The sequence below is a fragment of the Cygnus olor genome, chromosome 8, assembly GCF_009769625.2.
Source record: "Cygnus olor isolate bCygOlo1 chromosome 8, bCygOlo1.pri.v2, whole genome shotgun sequence".
In the NCBI taxonomy this organism is placed as follows: domain Eukaryota; kingdom Metazoa; phylum Chordata; class Aves; order Anseriformes; family Anatidae; genus Cygnus; species Cygnus olor.
Window position 1 is genome coordinate 32,044,834 of NC_049176.1, and position 23,483 is coordinate 32,068,316.

At 43.2% G+C, this 23,483-nt stretch overlaps 1 protein-coding gene and 1 long non-coding RNA gene across 5 annotated transcripts in view; one reads left to right on the top strand and one right to left on the bottom strand.

The window, feature by feature from the left end:
• The window catches only part of NEGR1 (neuronal growth regulator 1), a 270,020-nt gene that overhangs the window by 18,514 nt on the left and 228,023 nt on the right, over positions 1-23,483 (bottom strand). The gene's annotated exons all lie outside the window — the stretch shown is intronic.
• On the top strand, positions 2,759-10,245 carry LOC121073718. The gene is made up of 3 exons (XR_005821910.1): positions 2,759-3,036; positions 3,758-3,879; positions 9,743-10,245. It is a non-coding gene; the product is annotated as an uncharacterized LOC121073718 (long non-coding RNA).

Consider the following 23,483-nt stretch of genomic DNA (forward strand, 5'->3'; position numbering starts at 1 on the left):
TGAATAATTTATCTGTTTTTAAGTTACTGAGCATTAAATCTCCACTGAAATCAATGAGAGGTGAATATATTTAGCTCTGTTGGAAAACAACTCGTTTTCTACTTAACTTTTGGAGCCAAAGTTTGAAAGTTTTGCTTAGCCAAAGAGATGCACATTTATCGTCAGTCTCTGATGAAGCTGTATTTACTTGCTTTAATACAAAGCCTCTCTCAAATTTCTAATTAAGTATTACAGTAAATGCATGCACAAGAGTTAAAATACAAGAAAACAGTGAGGAGACAACCATCTGCAGCCACTGTGAGCAGCCGGTCTGCTGGCCCTTCTGGGCAGCACAGGAGAGGACTCACGCAGAAACCGATGGTTTTGTTCTTGTGAAATACAAGACGGCAGAAAAGAAAAGGGACGGGTAAGCCATCCTGCCCAGAGCCTGGGAGCACTACGTTACCTCTACCACTCATCCACCTTCTGTCTAGCCCTAAAGCCTGCAGACGCGCCCGGCACCCAGAGCTGTACATCCCCACATGGCCGCAAGCCCAGGGAGGTGAAGGAGCTGCCGGGGTGCTGTGGGTGCTGAGAGCACCCCTTGAGGAGTGCCCGCAACCTGCAGCCGTACCGCCATGTACCGCCATGTACCGCCACGCTTCCCCGGCCCGGCACCGCCCGCAGCCCTCCCGCAGGCTGACAGAGGCTGTGCCGCCCCGCAGGCCGCATGGGCCGAGGCTCAGCACCGCCGCCTGGTCTGGCCCTGGTTTTGTGAATCACGAATGGGGAGCACAAGCATGAATGTTTTCTCTGGAGCTTGCTGTACTGTTATGGATTCTGGGGCTACCAGCCTGATCTTACACTCAGGTCAGATGTTCCAGCAAAATAGGAGGGGCTCTGCAGTTTTTCAGAAATGGTGGTGTCTGCCGCCATCAGCCGTTACATCAGGCTCTGTCCCAGCCCTCGGTGTTGCTCAGCAACATTTCAAGATGTCTCCAGCTAGGTCAGAAGAATGTAACAGAAGACAAGCACCAGAGGCATGCAGTGGAAACAACCAGGACTATGCAAGCGCTTAATGCAGGAGGAGGTGAGAAGGAACGGTGGTCCACAAGACCCCGACCTCTTACAGTCGTCCACAGCATCCCGTGCTCTTTGGTTGAGTGCTGGTATCAGTTTCTGCTCTCCAGTCTGATATACTATGTGCTATTCTAAAATACAAAAGCTGTGCATGTCTTGTGTTGAGTACCACTTGTACGAGCAGACATTGGTTATGTAGGTGGCACTTTACTTAGATCCGAGCTGCAGAATTTGCATCTTTGACTAACCAGAACTCCACATTTTTGTCCAGCAAGTGGCAAGGACCCCGTGTAGCTGCGGGACCAGACTCTGGGCGATGGCATGAGGTTGCTCATGCCCCAAGAGATGTGCCCAGAGCCAGAGGGTGCTGCCAAGGGGAGAACTCGCACTGGTTCTGGTGAAAGAAATTCTGGTGTTTATTTATTTCATGGAATTAAATTGACCCAATGCCTGACTGGAACTGGATAGAAAATTGCTTGTGGATGCTGAACTCAAGCAAGAGTGAGCCAGCTTGGTGCCCCCATCCTGGTAATAAAAACCAAAACAACAACAACAAAAAAAACCACAACCAAATTAGTTCTTGCTTTTAGAGTTTCCTCTTCAGTCAGTTTAATGACTTGCAACCATGACTAACTACAGGACCAGGCACTCCCTTCCCTTCTCATTCAAAAGGCTCTGTCTGTGATAAAGCAGCATGACAAGCCAACATTTAATGTATTAGAAAAAAAACATTTGATGTATTAGAAAAACCATGATAGCAAGCTCAAGCATAGTGGAGGTGGTATTTTGTTTTAGCATATTAAAAGAGTTTCCCCAAAGTAAAGATAATTTGAACTTCAGTGGCTCTAAAAGGCAGTGGAAAATTATGTAAATCTGATTTCCTGCATACGAACCACCACTATCTTTGTAAAGCTTATTAAATCATATCTGTATTGTTTCAGCACGAAAGAGTTAGGTGAATTAATGGGGAAAAACACATATACTTGTGTAAATAATAGAAAAGAATTATGTCTCCCAAAGCTGACAAACCAGAAGAACTTGATGTGATAGAAAACTGAAGGAGAAGGAAATCTGGAGAAGTGTAAGGGACTGAATTTGAATACACAGCGGGGGGGCTGCATTCCCATGGGGAACCCCAAGCCAGTGCTCCTGTGCCAGCTCACAGGGACTGGTGCTGGGAAAGAGATGAAGCCAACACTTAAAATTATTCCCCAACCCTTCCAATACCTGTTCCATTTCTTCACATTTTTTAAGGAGGGCAAGCTGGTGTAAGCCTGCTGTCATTAGGCGCTGCCAATAATTATCCAATGGATAAAGTTTTACTTAGAGTTGCAGTGGTATTCAGTGTAGAAAAACAAAACCAAACGAGCTATTCATGTTTGGGCCACGAAGGCCTGAAGAGTCCCCCAAGGGCAGTGCTCTCACTGTGGAATGTCCCCAAATCCATGCCATGCCTACAGGCAATCTGACTAGCAATTGGCCTTGCGGGTTGTTTTTTGGACCTGCATACCACAGGAGAGACTGGCAGGCTCAAAAAGCCAGGCCATTTTTCTTCACCCACCAAACTGGAACTGGCAGCTGGAAAACACTTGAAGTATAACTGCAAAGGACCAGAAGCACAGCATGTACATTACGGTGCGATGCTTCAGCCCTCTAATTCAGCTGTCAGTGGAGACAGCCTGGCGCTGCTGGGTGTGCTCTAAGAGGCTGCTTTGCAGCTCCGGGCCGGACGGCAGCACCCCTGCAGGGCTGCGCCAGCCACGGGACCCCTGCGCGGCCAGCTGGGGAGCGCCCGGCTGCTGGGGTGCCACCGATGGAGAGCACAGCTTTGGAAATCCTGCCAGGCCGTCGTGCATCTCCACTTTAACGTGGCTTCTGGGAATTTCCAAGTGTTTCTGGGCTGCTAAGCGAATTTATAAGCAGATGCCTGCTTCTCACTGCTGGTGCCAAATGGATTGCATCAATTACAATGTCATAGTAAGTATACTATGGCATACAGTTTAAAATGGCATGCTTGGCTCATAAAAATTCCTGAATATGAAACAAGTTTCCGCAGTTCTTTACTTTCTCACCTTGGTATTTTGATTACCTTTTCCTGTGTCATTCTGATTGTTTTGGTGGCAAAAGAAATTTGTGTTCACAAATATTAATACAATTTTGTAGATCTCTTGTGATGTGTTACAAACTTTGTAAAGAAAACAAAATTACTTTTAAAATTTAAAAATCCTTGATATGATCTGCCTAGCCATTCATCTAGAATGAATAATCTTTTTTGATAAGTAAAAAAAAGTCCTTGCTTTCATTATCAAGCTATGCAGTGCTAGGCAAGGTCATCTTGGACTTGAACTGGTTAATTCTCATCCTTTTTTTTTTAAATTAGGGATCTCTGTGTCACTCTAAAAAAAGTTAGTTTAGAAATGAGCAAAAAGGCTTAAGTGTTTGAAAATAGCACAAAACTCACAGCTTCTTTTTTCCCATTAAGATCTTGTCATTGAGCATTTTTTTATGCACACACACACGCGCATATTTGCAGTCTTTATACTTCTACAGTGAAATAGTGCTAGAGGTATGTACGATTTGTCATTAAATAAAAGCATGGATTATTGGACTCCCTCATTACATCTGCAGCTATCCTAGGCACTTCCATAATTCCTACTACCACTATAATGGTGCACTCTGTTTATAACTGATTTCACAGCCTATGAAGCTCCAGAGCACAGAGCAAGTAGAAGGACAGCAGTTGGTCTGCAGAGGATTATTGCTCTGTCTGAAGACTCTTTCAGAACAACATCCTGGTATCTGTCTCCAATAGAAACCAAGGTCAGATTATTTGCTCCCCTTGTGCTGATCTGGCAGCGCAAATTCTGCTCTAATCTGTAGTAGAAGTACCATAAAAACAGGTGAATTTTCATCTAGGAGAAGATTAAAATGAGCTTGATGAAAAGTCTGGTGTTTGGGAATATACTGTGATCCAGTGTTTATAAGATGCAATAAATTTAAAACATATTTGCTTCAGTCATTGAGGGATAGTAATTTATTTTATTGTTAAATTAATCAAAGATAATTTTCCAGATTCCTTGTTCAGGAACTCTGAGCTGAATTTTCAGACCAGCCCCATCATGCTTTTCCCACACTACTCTCCTAATCTGGAAAAGACACACAGCATGTGGGGGGTGGCTTCACCGCTGCCCTGCAGATTTCCCCTTCAGGCCGCCTTCGTCCCGTGGCTCTCCCAGGACTCTCAACAGCAGCCATGCTGCTCAGTGTCCCCAGGAGCATCGCCTGGCGGCTCTGGGCTGTGCTGCTGCACTGTCCCGCGGGAGTGCTGCCGGGAGCTGGGCAATGGCTGGGGCTGCAGGAACCCGTGCATGCCAAGAGCAGCCCTCGATATCTGCACACAGCCATGGGCTGCAGAAACTGGTTTAGTGTGCACGTATTGCAGTGGGTCCTTAGAGCACCTTTGGGCCCTTAGTACACGAAAATAGTCCTTAGACCTGTGCAAACAGCCAGTCCAGTTACAGCAGGAACAGAGACAAATGGAGAAAGCTTCTGCTCTCGCCTCCCCTTGCTTTGTAATTCCCTGTGCTATCAGCACTGCTCAATAAAGTGTCTCCATTCTCAGTGCTGACTGACCTGCACCAAACGCCCTGCGGGAGGCAAGGCCCCTGCCAGCCTGGCCCTGGCCGTGCCCTCCGCTGGCCCCGCAGCGCGACCACCACAGCACCCGCCCAAGTGCACGCACTCCTTCCTCCTAAGTTACTGGTTATTCCATGTCATCCTAGTGGTTTATAACACTTAGCAGTGGTGAAAATGTTTAAGCGTACTCTTCACCCAGATAGGATTATATTCCGACATCTCTCCTGCTAGTGAATAAAAAAGAGCAAAGTAATATTATATCACTATCACTAATTAACACAAGAGATTAGGAAAAGTACTATGCTGATATGTGTAAACCAACATTTGCTAACACCAAGGACTGCATTAACCAGAAATAATTATAAGCTTTAATTGTGATCCCTTGTAGACAAAAGCATGGACCTCTTTGGGTTGTCTGAATAAATAAGAGTAATTCTGTTAAATGGATTATGCGCAGAGAAGTTAATAAGCATTTCATTTAACTATATTCAGGTTAATGATTTATTATAGGAAAGCCTTAATAGTTTGCATGCAGAAAGCCTTAATGGTTTGCATGCAAAATTTCAAATATACTGAGAAGACAGGGATAAGCTAACTCAAGGTCAAAGCAGTACGAAAAAGACGAAGAAGTCTGGGCTGTCAAAAATGTTTTTTTAAAAGAGAAGATTGTAAGATAATGGGACTCTGAAGGCTCACTTGAGTCCCACAGATAACATCTCTAAATATTGTGACACTTGAAGTTAGTTGAGGATTTATGGCTTTGGAGGAGAAGGCCGGCAGTCTATAAAAGACTGAATTAGAAAGCAATGACTTGTGATAGGAGAGGTAATCTGCTCGGAGAGTCCAAGAGCAGGCACACGAGTGTTTTGGCCAAAGGAACGTTTGTCAGAAGAGAAACTGCGCTCTGCGCCTTGCAGGCCAGGCAGCATTACAGGAAGCTTGACCTTGGGAGAAGAAAACCTGAGAGTTGTGTATAGCAATGAATCAGAGAGGACACCGATTTGTCTAGTCTTATGCAAATGCAATCATTCTCGAGGCAGGAAGTCTACAGTGATGGAAAATTCACTGGTTAAGTTAAATTGATAAATCTGAACCTTTCAAAGTATCTGCCAGATGGAGACTTTGATTAAACAGAGCTTTGACCACAATGATACTGCTTGGAAAATGCTGGTAATTTAGGAAAGTTGAACAGCATTCAGCCCGTGTCTGTGGTGGCTGGGGGCTGGAGGTGATGACTCAGAAGGTCCACTCCAGTCTGATGTTCTCGTGTCCCTGCTATGAGTCACTGAAATTCATTTCAATGAGAGAGGAACAAACCGTACAGCACAGGCCGAAATCCCCAGAACGCATTTGAAATGCAAAATGCTTATATTTTAAATAAAGGCATACATTTGCAAGAGATTATTTTATAAATGATGTATGGTCAAAATGTTTTGCTTATCACAGTGATGGAAGTCAAGAGAAGAAATCAGCGAAGAGCTGTGCAGCCCTACCCCTCAGAGAAGTGAAAAACATGTCACGTAATGGCTCACGGCGCCTGACAAACATCATTACTGGGCACGACAGACTGCGAGACGAGGTGGCTCCACTCTGCTGGGCGTGTTCCTGCCTACACGCAGCGGTCACTTGTCTCCTCAGTTCTTGCTTACAAAGCCATAGGGACAAGGGTGATGCCAGGAACAGGGAGGAAGGTGCTGGGGATTGCACCTCCCTGCAGCCTATCTACATCGGACACACTGCTCTGCTCTAGGGAGTAGCCACCTTCCACCTTTGGCTCTCTGTTAACACCCGAACAGCCATTCTCCAGGTCAAGGGGTATAATTTTGGGTAGAATTTCATCTTCTTATATTTTGTAGGCAGGAGTCACTTAGCACTGCTGAGACAAATACATCCGAAAATACTTGAGAAATGAGGCAGGCAATATTGCACAAGTTGCCTATCAGCTAACTATGCCTGGATGGATTTACTCAACTTCTTCAGATTCTTCTGACACAGAGCTGTGAGGACAAAGACTGTGAGAGCCTGAACAGAGTGGCTTTGTCATTCTCTGAAATGTGAATGTTGGCGGAAAGATTCAGAAGCTGAACCCCAAAGAGACTGAGAGGATTGATAATGATAGCAGTTGTCAGGTCCTATTCATTCACATTGCACACAAAGCTGCTGTGAGATGAAGAAATGGTAAAAATGAATGGCTTATACTGATTTGTTCCTTATTTTTAATTTAAATGAATAATGTAGCATTTTTGTGTTTTTAGATAGGAATACAAAGAATACAAGATTACTGCTCTAACTGTGGAAGTAGAAAACAACTATTTGTTGCAGTAAAATATTAAAGCTTAGTATGGTAAATGCTTGGGATAAATATGCCACCAGCAATGTTTTAAAATGAAATATTACCCCTGTGTATGTTTGCATGTATCTTAGTGAATACACAGAAAATAAGAATTTAGGATTTCCTGTTTCAGTCATAAGGACCCCATTTGCAATATGCTCTGTATCTAATTTGATCCTGGTACTTGATACTGCTTCTGACTGAGTTCAAATATAAAATGCTATATTTACAGGGCTAAAAAGAAAGGGGAATAATCAAAGCATGGCAATTAGCTCAGCGATTCGTCATTGTAACTTCATCAGTGAGGGGATCTTTGCCTGGGAATTTGGGTTCCCTGGCTGCGGAGAGCCACGTCCGTGGGGCAGCAGCCAGGTGTGATCTCAGGTGTGATCCCCTCCCTGTCCTCTGGGACAGGCAGAGCTGCCCCTCCCAGCACTCCCACTCAGATACCCACAAATAATTCACGCTAGATGTTGTCAGTAGTGAAGTACTAACCTTAAAGCAGCTAAAAAATATACGCAGTAATGTAAAATTTAAGTAAGATGGCTTTTGCTTGCTCATTAATGGGCTGGGGCATGCCTGACACATTTTGCAGTTGTTAAAACTGCACCTCCTTAGTGAACACTTAACAGCTGCATTTCATTAAGGTGATAGAGAAAGCAAAACCATGACTGATGGAGGTTGTTAACTACGTGCAAAAGGTTTCTAACTGTCTTGATTTCTGCTCTCAAATAACCCTCTGGAACAAAGCATTTCCAAAGTCAGCAACTTCTGAGAAGTACCTAGTGCAGACCTACTGGTACGTGCGGCATCCCGTGCTCCAGCAGAGGATGCAGTTAGAGATCTAGCCGGCAATTCGGCAGAGCTGCGATTGGAAATGTGACCCTGGGGCTGGGAAGAGCTTTGGTGGGCAGCAGCGAGGTGCAGCCATGCCCCATGGGTGCTGATGGTGCCAAGAGGCTGCCGAATCTGCTTGCCTTCAACATCTTTGCTGTTCCCTGTTTGCATCTCCCCATTTTCACTGCCTTTTAGGGTAACCCACCTGGGTCAACAGCCTCCCTACCGCCTCTCCCCTATTGACAGCCCACTGCCAACAGCTGTGATAACAAATGGAACACTAAAAAATCTAATGTTTAATTTTCCAAATTGTCAGTGACTATTCTTGTAGAAATGCAGGTTTAAATCTGACAGTTATTTACAGTAAAACATTTGATGTAGGAAAAGTAGCATTATTTTAGAGAAAGACAAATTTATAGATTTTCTAACTTGTAAATGGTAAGTTTTCAAGACAATGAGTACTTAAAAAAATGATGGTAGTTTGATCATAAGTAAAGTAACAGACAGATGGGCAAAATCTGGGTAACTTAATTGAGAGAAGGTAAGATAACCTTTTCATTCCAATTAAATGGATGCTACTGCTGAAGAATATTTCACATATCAGAAGAAAAACCCTTTCTAAGGAGGAAGGCACATGGCATATCTCACAATCAGACAGAAGGTCTGTATAGCTAAAAAACCCTCGATTTTGGACACTTCCTTTGTTATGGAAGTTATAATCCATATGATCCACATAATCTGTTCTGCACCCCGGTGCACAGCGCTCGGCTGTGGAGCCGCTGCCCGTCCACCCACAGAGGAAGCGCCGTGGGCCTTGGTGCCAATGTGTGCTCCTAAGGGGGCTCGGCTCCTACCTGCTACTGGTGTAACACACCGAAGCTGTGAGCATTTTCTATTCAGCATCTTTTAAGCACACCGTCAAATTGTTAAGAAACGTGACACAACCCGACCTCCTGCATTTCATTACATTGAACGCAAGCACATTATACTGCTACCGTTTTCACAATGAAAAGGTATTGTTAAAACTTTATTGCCTAGGTGTGATTTGTTTTCAAACTTGCATTTTAAATTTTAGCATATGGTTGCCAACAGAAAAGTTCCAGTTTAAAAGTGGTTATCACACAGTGGTACCTAAAATCCCCATAGTTATTGCTCGCTCTAATTATATGGTCTTGCTGTTGTTCTTACTCCATGGCTTCTAAGTGTGGGCTTTTCAATGGGGCCAGGCACGCACCCTTTTCGTTACTCCACATTTACATGTTTACAATGGATTCAGATAACTCAGGAAAAATGGGCAGTGGTGATTTGGAGAGACTCTTAACAATAGCAGCCCTAACACACAAGCCTGTTTGGTAAATAATCAGTGTAAATAATAGATTTCCCACATGCTGCTGTCTATCAAGTTGTTTCTTCAAGCAAATGTCGTTGGGTATCATAAAATCAGAAAAACAGTGCTGCTCAGACAAAGCAAGCTCATTCTAATCTTTTGATTATTACAGACATGCCTTTGTTGCAACTGCAAAAACAAAAACAATTTTAAACCCTCCTACATTGTTGTATGGTATATCTTTAATGGAATTTCATTTAGACACAGATGGATTTGATCATTTCAAATAAAAAACCTTCCATTAAATAATGCAAAGGAAAAGAGCCCTGCTAATACATTAATGGGATAAATGAAGCAGGCACGAAACACAGACTGCCTTAGTGTTTAGCAGGATAAAATAGTACAGCCCTAACATACCCCATTCCTATTGCAAGTAATATTTCTTAATACCAAGAAGTATTTATGAGGAAAATTACTGTGAAGGAATAGAATAAAATTTGGCTTTATACATCAACCTTTATATTCAAGTTATCTCAAATTTCTTTCCACAGATGAAATGTGCAATCATCATATTGGAACAAATAAAGTGTCTTTTAAGAATTTGAGAACTTCTGATGTACACCTGCCTCGGAGGTCAGAGACTACTTCTGGCAGACAGAGGAAGTACCAGCCACTGCGCTGGGACGAACCCATGCAACCACGCGGGTTCCACATCTAACCTGTAAAGGGGACAGAAGAAAACGGCCAAGTGCGTTGTCTGGAGAGTGAAGCAGAGCAGGTAATCGATAGCAGTGAGCTGAAACCTCGCTGTCTTCCAGGCAGACTGAGCCTGAACATAGCTGCTTGGAAGCAGGAGCACACAGCAATGTGGGCAAGTCCTAAATCACATTCCCTTGCTCTTCTAGCGCTGACACAAAGACCGTCCCAGGGCCACCTGAGCTGGCATTTTAATGCAAGAACCTCAAAGTGCAAAAGCTGCATGTGCTGCCGTGAGAAGGAGCCACGAGCATCTTGGAGGTCAGGGTTATTCAAATTAAACTTAGCGAAAAAGAGAAATCTGCCCAGGAAAAAAAAACATAAACATACAAAACCAGAAAACAATCAATTTAATTACTCCCCCCCCCCCCCCCCCCCGAAAAGAAAAGAAAAGAAAAGAAAAGAAAAGAAAAGAAAAGAAAAGAAAAGAAAAGAAAAGAAAAGAAAAGAAAAGAAAAGATCCACTCTTTAACAAAAACGGTCAACTGGAATAGCTTACTGGAAGAACAAGGCTTGACTCTGTGACAATTCCTCAGAAACGCATCTGTGATTTCAGTGAATCATCGATGCTATTTTGCCATGAAAGGACAAATATTTTCTGTGATGTGTAAACAGAAGTGCAGGCAATGCAGCGAGGTGGCTGGTGTCTTGTGTGGATGGGTCACCTCAGGGACGGACAGACAGACTGGACACAGCCCCGAGAGGAACATCTCAGCCACGAGGGAGGCTGGAACAGCAGGGCAGTTTAAAAGCCAAGGAGGAGGAAGAGTATTGATGGGATACACATGAAGATTGCCCTGGAGAAGGTAAGGCAGTATTTTTCCTGTGTCTGTATCAGGTAGAACAAAAGCAGCAGGGCTGAGCTGCAGCAGGTAGGGGCCAGAAGAGCTATGAAGGAAAACTCAGCACAGGGTTGTGTGGGGAGGGTGAGGAACCTGGGTCACTGCAGGATCTAAGAACAGTGTGGGCAAATATCTGTCAAAAATGACACCATATATCCAACTACTCCTGCTGGTGGGAAGAGAGCCTTCCAGGTGTTCTCTTCAGGCCTTTTAAAAAAAATAAAATACTCCAGGAAGACATCATAAATAGAGGTGACCGAAACATTCATTTCTCTTCTAGAACCTGAAATATAACAAGTTCCATAGGAAGAAGAGAAGAGTGGGTGATGGCAGGCAGTGCAGAGACAGGCATCAGCCACCTCAGCTGGGGGCTCTCGGAGCCAGCTCCCCAGTCCGTGCGTGGGCTGTGCTGGAGCTCCGGTTCCCTTCCCTAGAAATTGGCTCTCCTATGCCTTAAGGACATGCCTGTTGTATGCAAAATGTGCAGGAAACTTTAAACAGACATTTAATTCTCATAGAAAAATGAACACAGCTGTAGAATCTGCAATTAGCCTCTTGTCTTAACACATCCAGCTCTGCTATTGCACTGGTGATTTCCCTCAAAAACAATTTCAGATCTATCATACAAGCAGCTACTTTTCCTCCACTGGGAGCAAGCCATGGAAAGTTTTTCTACAGCTGCACTTCTGAATGGGTAGGAGTTCTCTTGTTTCCAAGATAAATTTATCTTTGGCCTGATGATGCTCGTGTGCCGCTGCGGAGGGCAGCCTTCCCTCGCAGTCCTCGCTGTCCCCTGCTCACAGGCACATAGCGTGCGGCTGCGTTTGGTTGGACTAGGCACGTTCCTCTAGTCCCTGTCCTCTTTCTCCTCTTTCTTTTTATGTAATAAGATCAACAGCAGATTCAAATACTTGACTTTCATTTTTAACCCATTTCTCTGTGGTATCTGATTTCAAAGTGTTATAATTATCACAAATGTTCCCACCTTAGAACTGTTAATAAGTCAAAGGGCTCTATTGTTTCTATGGCTTGAAATAAAACCCGACTTCCATTTTCTTTGAGTTTGCCTGGCTTTCCTCCCCTTCTTCAGGTATGCTAAAAATAATATACCCAAGGTATTATTAAAAAAAGTAAAATTTTTTTGGGGGTGGGGAATATTATTTCCTGTTTTATTTCAGCAGTAATATCTTTGGAAAGGTTACCTTCTGTGACTCAAATAACTTCGCTTTCAAATAAAAGTTATTGCCTAGCCCAAAGGCCAAGTGAAGAGTGCTTTCTGGAATCAGATCCACCCTGCCTCTTTGGAGCATATATGAGAAAAGCTGAATAAATGCAAGCCTAATACAGCCTGATAGTCATTTTTATACGATCTGATACTGAATATTAATGAGCTAGAAACACTGGCTGGGATTTTATTAACAATACAAGGCTTATTTAATAAAAATGGTCCTCGAAATGGTAAAAATTCCAACTCAAAATTCAAACAGAAGTCAAGGGACGGTAAGGCCTGGCTGTCTGCCCAGCTTGGTGGTGCAGGCACGGCCACGAGGTTGGCTTCAGACGTGTAGCCTGTCTTCAGACGTGTAACCTGTCCGTAAGCACGTCTAGGCAGAAAACAAGCCCCGAACAAAACCCTTTTCTGCCAAAAACCCCAAAGTCCCTCAAGCTGAGTCTAATCGCAGATGTCTCCACCAGCGCTGTGCTTAGCAGGCTGAAACACAGCTGCACAGACCTGAAATAAAAGTGACACCTGTGTAACCCGGCTGATGGTGCCGCGGTGCCACAGGCTTTGGCTGGGGGCTGCGTGCCGTCAGCGTCCCTGGGGCCTCGTGAGCGTGACGGCACAGCACAGCGTGCCGCCTGCGGCACCGCGGGGAGCGAGGGAGGGCAGCTCCGAGGGGTGGGGGCGAGGGCAGGAGACGTGTACAGCACAGGTATAGGGGTGGCAATGCTGGAAAGGGCTGGGAGTCCAAAAAAAAAGAAAAAAAAAAGAGGCAGTCTAGAGAAAAATATTCTTGGTTTCACTAACAAGGCACTTCTGTAGAGGCCTGAAGGTCACTAAATGTCCTGGCTAAAGCATTAATTCCTTGAATGGAGAATTTGACATGACTGCTTATTTTTTCACTGCATTTCAGAATTACTACTGCTTCACAGAGGAAAGGTGACACCTTGATACAGACTTGTGTAAACTGGATAGTACAATATACAGCATCCTATTATCTACCAGCAGAAAAATAATTCAATAACACCAGTGTGGTCAACAAAGCCCGGAAACGCAGTTTGGGTCTGACTTAGCTTACAAGAAAGCTGTTCATTGCTCAGAATAGCGTATTCTAACTGTTAGGAGAGAATATGGTAAAAAAAATAATGACCTCAGAATTAAAATGTGCTAGTGCATATATGTAGGGATGTACTGCATCACTGCGCAGCAGTCTGAGTGGTCCGATACAAGAGTACCTGCGCTGTATTTTTATGGGATAGTGCATGATAATTGCAAACAGAATTGATGACTTCCTCATCATATGTCCCAAGATTTCCAAAAAGACATCAGTGGAGTTATCTACATGTCTGGTTTTGAGAAATGTATGGACTCAGACACAACTTCTGACTAAATACTGAACTGGGACTATTTTTAATTATTGAGTATTTTCAGCTGTAATCCAAAAGAGAGATGTACAAATCCCAAGCTGTCCGTCTTGCCCCAGCTTTGGGGAGAAAACCATTTTTTTTTTCTGAGTTTATGTATGCAAAACCTCAGAATTTGGAGAAAAGAAGCTCTTCTGTTGAGAATGAACAACGAAATCACTTTTAGATCAGTTCTGTAAATGATTGTGTCTACTAAAGCCCTTCATTACTTGAGAATTCTTCCTTGTAACTGATATCAGATCTAATGCTATTGAACTAATTTATGTGAAAACTTAATATATTAGGCAATAACAGGTCCCATGTACTGTAGGCCCATGTAATGCATGTGGCTACCGAGTTCTGGAGCTCCACTACAGTGAGTAAATATGGATGTCACAATTGTCTTCCAAGATTTGCTTATAGCAGGATGACTTTTTGTACGCCTGCAGTACAACATACACACTGTCTCTGAAGCACATATGTATGCTATTTTTTTTTATTGACACATTTTCTATTTGATACTTTCGCTTTTTTTTTTCTTTTACTATTTTAGGCTTGCAAAAATTTATTCCAGTGTCTTAGTATACGTGTTTCTCATTATTCAAAAGTAAGCAATTCTTTCTTATTTCACAGAAGTGCTCAGCAGACTGATGTGCTTGCTAACATGATAAGTATTACATACATTTCTACATCTTAAGAGACACACTATAACTTTCAACTGCAGGTCTTACCACAGTGTCATCCCCCTGTGAAAGCCTTCCCTTGCAATCAATGTAACAATCAATGAAAGCCATCATCACTTGTTTTGCTTAAAAAGTAGACAAGAATACACACATGGTAAAATCATCAAGTCTAGAGCAGGTTGATGTAGGGGTCTGCATGGACATCCAAAATTAAATGGAGGTGGATGGGACACGGCCTTCCACTGGACATGGCAAATGCAGATTTGGAGAAGATGCCATTGAGAAGACAAGTAGAAAAGTGCTGGAGAAAGCACTGGGACAAGCAAGCCAGTCACCCCATCCTGCTCCCCCATATCTCTGTTGCGGTCCCTCACTTGGAGAGACCCATTTCCCATCCAGACCCCAAAGCACCAGGTCTGGAAGACTCTCCAGGGTAGCCTGGCCAAGAACTGCTGCTCCCCATGCCAGATAACCACGCTCAGATCTTCATATAAAGTGGGCAACTTCTGAGTTTCCTGCAAGGGTCCAGGTTTGATAAATTGGCCCAGTTCAGAAGTGTGATGCTGTACCAGAAGCTATGGGTTATAAAGCCAATTGCCAAGACACTGACAGTCAGGTTGTTTCTGAAATAATATGCATGGCGTGTGCAATCGGGTACTTATGCATGTAATTTTGACAGCTTACAATAACTGCTTCCCTGACAATGTTGCCTTCATTTTAAAATGTCACATTTAAGAAAAGTAAAAGCATTTTAATGCGACAGAAAAATTTGACTTGGGAGCTAATTACTTTAATTTGATAGATTTTTGGGGTTCATTTGCATACTTGACAATTATTTATGACTTACATTGGTAATTAGAGGTTGGGTCTTATGCTGAAATATTGTAAATAGCTTTGAAGACATTTGCTGATCCTTCTAACTTTTAGAGGAAATTAATTTGATAGTAGCTAATATGTAAAATATTTGTACTTCTGACCTTTTGTAAATCATTCTTTCTGTATTTTAAATGATTGGTTGTCAGAATCATTTTCCTCAATATGAAGCGTGACATTGTAAATAAGCTTTTGAATTAAGCTGCATATTAAATCTATGTATTCAGTGGCAACCTTTGATAGTCCTCATATATCATTAAGATTTTGTTGGTTCTGCTACATTCAGGCTACGTCATATAACACTGTGAATGACAATTATGTTACACTGAACTTTACAGTTTCTGAACAATTTGAACATCATTCTTCTGATCTTGACAAAGGATATTGAGTTAACAGGTTAGTACATGATTTCTTGCCTTTTTGGTGAATGTGTATGAAAAAGGAACATTTTTGCTGGAGGAGCTGACAACCCTTAAATAAATATTCCAATGGGGAAGTTGTCAGATGATTTCTACAGATTTATTTTTTATTCATCTATTCTGCTGAATTTCTCAAGCACTTCTTTGGGATTTCTCTTGGTCATATTTCTGCATAGTGTATACATTGCTCTGGTTTTACAGGTGAATTAAAAAACCCTGAATTCATGGAAGTCTACTGCTGAACCATGCTGATATCTAATCAATCATCAGTAGCGCTCTCATTATAATAAGGTGATGGATGAAATAAATAGCAAAGTCAAACTGTTTGCTAATTCCAAAAGAGTTTAAATACAGTGCCACTTTGAATTATGTCTGACCAGACCAGTATTATCTCTTGAGTTTGTCTTGTATGTCAATACTGCTTAATCTTGTTCTTTGTAATGGGGTATGTCTTAAATAGAAGGACACTGGATAAGTCATATACATAAAAGAGATCTACAGCTTGCTGGCATGTGAAATTCCTCTAATATATATTTTTATGAAACTACCAGAACATTATGTGCTTGGCAGCATAAATAAAAAAGTGTGTTACCCTGGCAATTTCACATTACTACATTAGTTAGTAAATGCAATGGCCACCCTTACTTTCCTATAATAAAAACTGCCGAGCCTTTTCATGAAAGATGATTACAATTTCCACCGGCCTGTATATGCAATAAAAAAACATAACTCATCAAAAGTTGAGCTATTTGCTCTTAAGATAGAAGGCCATTTTTCTTGAACTCATGATGTGACATTAACTATTCATGAAACTTGAGTGTTCAAACACTGCCTAAGTAAAATTGTTACTACTTTTCAACTTGATTGAGATCTTTTGTGAGCTAGACTGCACAGCAGCCAGCAAAAGAGCTCTTAACACATAAGAAATGCAGAGACTGTCCAGGTACGGTAGCTGTGAGCTATCGATCTGCTGGAAAGCCTAGTTCCTCCTCCGAAATTGATTCATGATAACTGCCTCCATTTGGGTCAAACAGTATTTAACCGCTTGTAAATTTTAATTAAATGATTTGTCACTTTGAACATATAGTTTGTCATCTTGCAGCTAAGCGATGTGTCTTTATCAGAAAATGACTCAAGGGAAAGGCATTCATCTCCTCTGTCACTTCACCCCCATTAAGACAATTTGGCTGTTGCACAGCACGTGGGGCTCGGGGAAACAGACCGCGGGTGGCACGAACCAGGCCACCTTGCACGTTACAAAAATGTGATTTCTTCCTTTCTTCTTTAACATATGCTAAACTCTCCAGGTATGACAAACCCTTCTGCAGCAGCACTTAGCAAAGCAGATTTTTCCTTTTGACAACTTGCTTTCTCCTTTCTCAAGCATAAATCGCACCTGTAGCTATTCTTACCCAGCTACCCAAGTATCTTTTTGTACCTACAGTTTTCCTTACTTGCAAGATGGTGATTCTAGGGGAAAGCGCAAAGCAGCTTTTAAACTGTGAAAATCTGTTGTCTGACTCTAGAAGCTATTTTATACTTTAATTGTTTTTTGAGACTGTGTAACACACCCTGCTGTCAGTATGACTGGATATGGGACCCTCGTTTCAATGAATTTAAATTGGTCTTCAGTGTGTTCATGTTATACAACAGTGATGTAAGCATATGAATTTCAGGCACATCCTCCTCTCTCTGTGATAAGGTTTAATCCTTTGAGGCTGACAACCTCTTGCTTGTGCAGGGACACAAGCTGTTGCTTTAAAGCTGTTATTTTAATTCTTTTATTTAAAGCTGTTGCTTTAATTCTGGGGTCCACCATCTGTGAGCTGAGGATTTAGCAAACATCACATAAACTCCAGCCACAAAAAATACAGAAAGCGCTTATCGTCACAGAATCACCTCAGTTGGAAAAGACCTTCAGGATCGTCCAATCCAACCATCACTGTGACCTACTGAGTCCCTCTGAAGTGCTAACTTTAAACTGAAACTGAACTGAGTGTTTTAATTCCTTACTGCAAACCAGAAGCTCTTACTATAAAGATCAGTTTTTGCTACTTTTCATTAATGTGCATCCTGTAATGGAAAATAATGAGCTAGCTGGCCATTGACATGACCAAATCTACGTTGTACTTATTCCTGCTTTTTTTCTATGATAATACAGTAGCAGATAAAAGTCACACTTTCTGGTGTGAATGTAAACACGGGGATGGACTGGGGACATGGGGGGACAGCCTGGGGACACGGGGCTGAGGGACAGCTGTGGAAACCTTATGCTTCAGCAGCAGCTGCTGAAGAAAGAGGCTGGAAGCCTTGGCCTCATCAGTCCGTTATGTTTCCCTATACCAATTTACTAGATAAAAAGGTTAAACAAAAAGGAGCCAAGAAATTCTCTGTTTCCCAAAGTCCTTCTAGACTTCTGCCCTTTAACCGCGGTGCAGCGCCAGCGCGTGCCGTGCGGTTTATCTCCAGCCACCGCTGCCTGTGACGAGCGGCGCGGGGCTCTCCCAGGACACAGCAGCAGCTGCTCTGGGTTCTGGGGGAGACTGCGGGGGAACCGGGCACTCGCTGGGCCCCCAGCGTGGGGGCTGCACACGCTGCACAGGCTGGGCCCCCGCGCTGACGGAAGGCCCGCACAGACCCAGGCCATCTCTAGGTGCTGCCCCTCCCCAGGCCGCAGCTCGTGCTGCTGGTGGAGGATTTGGCATCGGGAGGCTTTCCACACACCAGCCTTCCCCACCTGCTTTTCAGTTTAATCCAGAGGATTTTGGAGACATTATGGCTCAGCTCTGCATGTGTTATTATGCAGAAGAGAGAGAGGAAAAAAAAAACACAACACAAAACAGTTCAGATTTTTCAAATGTGACTGGCAGCTTTAGGCATAAGACTCCTGTTAAGACTCGTGACTTTGAAAGTCTCTATCCATTAGTATAACATTTTGGTGAAGACAGCTGAAAGAAGGGACAGTGCATGCCTCAGCAGGAGGCCCCTTCCCCACCTGCAGGCTGCCTGCATCAGCCCTGGTACTCTGTCCCCCACTTCTTGCTGTTACTGGTCCCTGACCAGTTAACATATAAACCTGCGGGGAACTAATGAAAATCTGCACCTTGATGTATCTTGATCTATAAATACATTTTTCCAGAAGTGGAATTATCAATGAAATACTGTCAGTGGTATGGGGGCAGCTGGGTCTGAAACCATCCAGATTTTCGCAAACGGCTCTGTGTGGACACGTATCTGCACCTGCATGCACTGCTGGCACAACATACAGAGGAGGTACCCCACGGTGAAAAGAGAAGATGAGCTACAGTGGCTGTACTGCGACACGTGCAGGAAGGCTGGGAACAACACCAGCAAAGGCACGCGGGGCTGCTCCCTGCTGCCTGAGCTCCTGTCGCAAAGGGCCCGACACGAGCCGCAGAGCTGTCAGGGGCCTGGGGACAGCTGCCAAGTGCCTTCTGCTTGTGCTGGCCACCCGCCCTCTCACCAGCCTTCTGAATTCAGGAATTCGTTCTTTTCAGTAGAAATATGCTGTGCTTACTATTGAAATGCACTTCGAAGCAGGAAAATACCATGCCAAAAAGGTTCTTTAATATTCTCAGCAATCACCTTGTAGGTGAGCTGCAGCTCAGCTCTTCTTCACATAACGCAGCATTTGTAGGTAGCAACCAGATAAACTTAACGTCATGTGTGTCCCTTGGATCACATGAAAGCAGCACACAGACTGTCAGAATGTTTCCCAACCGGCCAATGGGCAATTTCAGTTTGCCATCGATTTTGGCGCAAAAGCAGGATTTTAAGAGATGAGACAGAAGACAGTACATGGCACCGGGCAGGAATGCAAGCGACTTTCAAAGTAGTTATGGATGTCATACTATAAAAAAAAAAAAGAAAAAAAAAAAGAAAAAAAAAAGTAATGGCAGGGAAAATGGTGTATGTCCCCCTCTGGGCAGTAGGTAAAGCTTGGCAGTCAGTGATGAAAGTGTTTCACCTTTCTCTTTCTCTAACCTCACTGGGAATTAAGGGTGCTTTTGGAGTCACAGTTTGTGTGCATACCCTATGTCATCCCTTTCTAAAGAGCTAGGCTTTTTGGAAGACAGAGATGGATTTGGAGTCCTTTAAAACTGCCTCTGATATTATTTGAGACACAGGGGAGAAGGACATATTCTGTTCCATACACAATTCATTTTTTTTTCTAAATTGTACTGCATATAATCCTTAAGCTACAAAAATTCTTCATGTTTCTACAAAATGAACCTTCCACATAACTCAATGAGACCTGGGTAGCAATAATCTGCATTTACCGGGGTGAGGCTTTCTACCTCTTTGTAAAACACATCTCCTCCTTCATTTAAAATGAAGCACTCTAAATGGGAGGCCATGGGGGACCGCAGGTATGGAAACCTTACAAACAACATTGCAGGCATTACTTATTTCCGAAATGTCTCTATAACTCGAGTGCTTTGCTTTGACAATTTACTGCGGACTATTCAAATTACTTGCTGTTTTCCTATTATAAAATCCATACCCTGTTCATTCAAGTGAACATGCTCTTGATCTTTCAAATCTGAGTTGTTCTCTGAATTGCCTCAGTTTGGCAGAAAACTCATTTGGTGTATTTTTATATACTGTGCTTGTTGAATAAGGAGGCTGAATGGTAGGCAATCATTTCAGTCGCAATCAGAGATATTAAGAAGGACAAATTCTATCAAAAAATTTTTGAAGCCAAAGAGGTGCATCCCCACCATTTGGAATATGACTGAGAGAAATGCAAGCTGAGACATGGACCTTAACAATGAGAAGAACATTTTGTATTTAACATGCAAAAGGCTCAGGGTCAATCACGTTTCATGTGTGTTTCGACAGGCAGCACTGAGCATCCCCCTGTCACCCAGTGCCACCAACGGCAGTACGGTGCAGCTGGGGACCTTGCTGCAGGGCAGGTTAGCCTCCTGTTGCCTAACACCAAGAGATTCTTAGGAGAATGTCTAACTCAGAGGTGGAAAAATGGCAAAACACTTCGCAACACTTTCATCTTAATGAAAACCATCTTTAAAACTTTTACCAGCTGGCTCCACAGGTTTTCCGATACCTCAAAATTCAGATGTTCAATTAAAATCTGGATTTAATGAAAATCATATACAGGAGCAGGTGCCAAATCATAGGAACAGTTACAAGGTGAATTTTCCTTGTAAAACTTACTGGATAAATGGAGTAGCATATGGTGAATTGGGCCTGACATCTGGGCTCTTAAAGTCTTTCCTTCCACTTATATAGTAGGTCCTAAATAGGTGTAAGGTTCCCATGAAGACTTACTGCTCAAAGAGACAAACTTCTGGTACTACCACACTCACACTGAGTATTGCCCTATGCCCTTCAAAAGAGATTGTTCATTTTTTAGTATTCAGGTCATACGTTCTCATTAACAACCTGGGCCTGGAAGAAAGCAAAGGTCATGGTGCTGCAGGACACTGTGTAAGTAGCTTGAGTATATAACCTGAACTATATAGGCAAGATGCTGAGCTCTGGTCCACCTCTGAGCAAACCATCTCTGTTTTATTCAGAGCAGCTCCACAAGTGAGTGACCTCCGTCTGCTCGCAGCCAGGGGCTGTTCCTGCCACTGCGAGTGTTCAGGGGCTGCTCCGCTGTGCTTACTGCTGTGCTTGTGCCTCTAAAACCATTTCCTATTCTGAGGAAGGTTCATCTTCAAAAACTGTAGAGTCCTGCACCAAAGCAGGCTAAAACCAAGATGCACCACCCTGGGAGCAGTGACAACTCACGACAAATCAACATTTGTTTTACTATTCAGAGCTGCTGTGTGAGCCTTTCATAACTACACACCTCGAAAGACATGAGGTGGCCCAACTATCATGTCTACATTTTTCCCTGTAAGTTTATGTTCTATTTTCTTTTACAAAGAAAAATGCATCATACGGTCTTTCTTGGGTTGCCTGATGGGATGCTTAAGATTTCACCTAGAAAGTTTAAAGAAGGACCAAACTACTTAAAAACAGTTTGGTAGATTGTGTCTCGTGATTGGTATTTAATAAGGAAAGATAAAGATTCAAAAATATGCCTTTTAATATTGGGTTCAGAATAAGGAAATGGCTGATCCCACATTATCTTTGGATGTCGGTTTTCATCCGACATAGCTAGAGATATTGCTGCCAACTGCATATAAATGTCCATGTTGCATAGATACTGTAGATGAAGCTGGCAAGAAACTGAAATTTCCATTTGGTGAGAAATTCAGACAGGGAAAGACAAGAAAAGAAGTGCAGCCTGGGAAAAGATGGGTAGCCTGGAAGGAAGCCAGTATTTTTTTTTCACTCAAAACTCCACAGTCCTGTATTTGAATTTCTTTAAAACTGACATATTCGTGGAGCTTTCAAATGGGCATTTTCTGACAAGTCCCCTAATCCCCCAAGCCTTCCCTCCTGCAGCAACCCAAGGCTGTCAGAGCCTTCCCAACCTGTAGCTGCAGACTCTTTTACATTCTGTGCAGAGTTGGGACCCTCCCAGAAGTTATATATACACAGTTACATACACATTTTCAAGTTCTGCACATGGCTGCACATCTCATCTAGATGGATATATGCATATTTATTCCTCTACGAATGACTGTAGTCAGCCAATTCTCGCTGATAAAACCTTCACATAAAACATACCCTTATGTGATAAATAGAAACAAAGACTGCTCTCTTTTTGCTAATGAATCACATTCTGGATCTCCAACTTCTCATTGCTCAATCACAACATGTCCGTATATGCAGGTTCTTCTAGAGCAGCTTGACTGTCTTGCAGTTGCAGACTGGGAGACCCGGTACTGCTGTGCCCTTGCCGTGCTGGTGCAGCACTGCAGGTCGGCCCTGCCGCAGGAGTGCAGTCCCACGTGGCTGTGGTCCCTCCTGGGAGACCCTGGCATGGGGTCACACCTGGTGTACTACACGCCAGGTGTGCAAACACCTGATTTCCTGGCATACTTTGTGACGGTAAGAAACACCTGCAGACGAAAAGCAGAAGGTAAGCCCAGGGCTCACTGCCCCAGCCTGCCATGGGAGCAGGCGCTCCCAGCCCCGGGGTGGATAAATGGCTTTTGTAAGCATAAAGCACCAAGACCAGGACCTGGGGTGCAGCGGTCAGCATGCCCTGAAGCACCGAGAGCCCCGGGCAGGGGCCTCATCACCCCGCGTCGGACGGAGGGGGGCACCGAGGCAGCGGCAGCTCATCGGATAGCGGTCCCTGTCTGCCTCCCACATCCTCTACCCTTCTCATATGGTACAAGCATCATTTCAAAGACGTCCCTGCACTTCTTTCCTGGCATTTCCCAAGAGCAATTCTTTGTTAAAATATGATATTTCAGCAAAATGATCAATGAATTCTATTCTGAAATGTTTGGGTGTTCTCATTTCTGTGTGAAACCCTGGCTGAGCAAGCTGGTGAGTGTCAGAGCAGCTTTGCCACCCATGTGGGCTTCTCAGGTTTGTGGGAAAACTCATTAATATTGAAATCCCCCATGACAGAAGGCCTGTAGGCAATATTATATCAGAAGAGATACTCTTGCATTTTACATTTTAGTTTAGCAAGTAGGTTATCAATGGACTAACAATGACCTATTTCTAATCCTATTTTTCAGCTGATAGAAAGTAGTCCTTTTTACATTAAACAATACATCTAGTCAGCAAGCAGTGAATAATATACTTCTTCTCAAATGATGCAGTCTTTAAAGATTAGAGAATGTCACAGAGCATAGACTGTAACTTGAAACATGCATTTTACTTAACCATTTACCTATTTCCACAGATTTTGAGAATGCACCTTTCACAGACTGATTTAGAAACATTTTTGAAACATACGTTAATTGTTCGTAACAGCAGGTGAATATAATGCTTTTAAGGCAGTTGTTCCCCATAGTGTAGCTGGTATATAATTCAAGGAGTTACTGGTTTAAGAACCCACATTGAGGTGCTGCACGTTCCTGCAGTAACACATTGCACACCGGATGAAGTGTGCAGATGCATGATACTGGGTGAACATATAAACTGGTTTAATTCCAGCAGAGAGCACCATGCTGGAATTTCACATCTGCCTGGCAC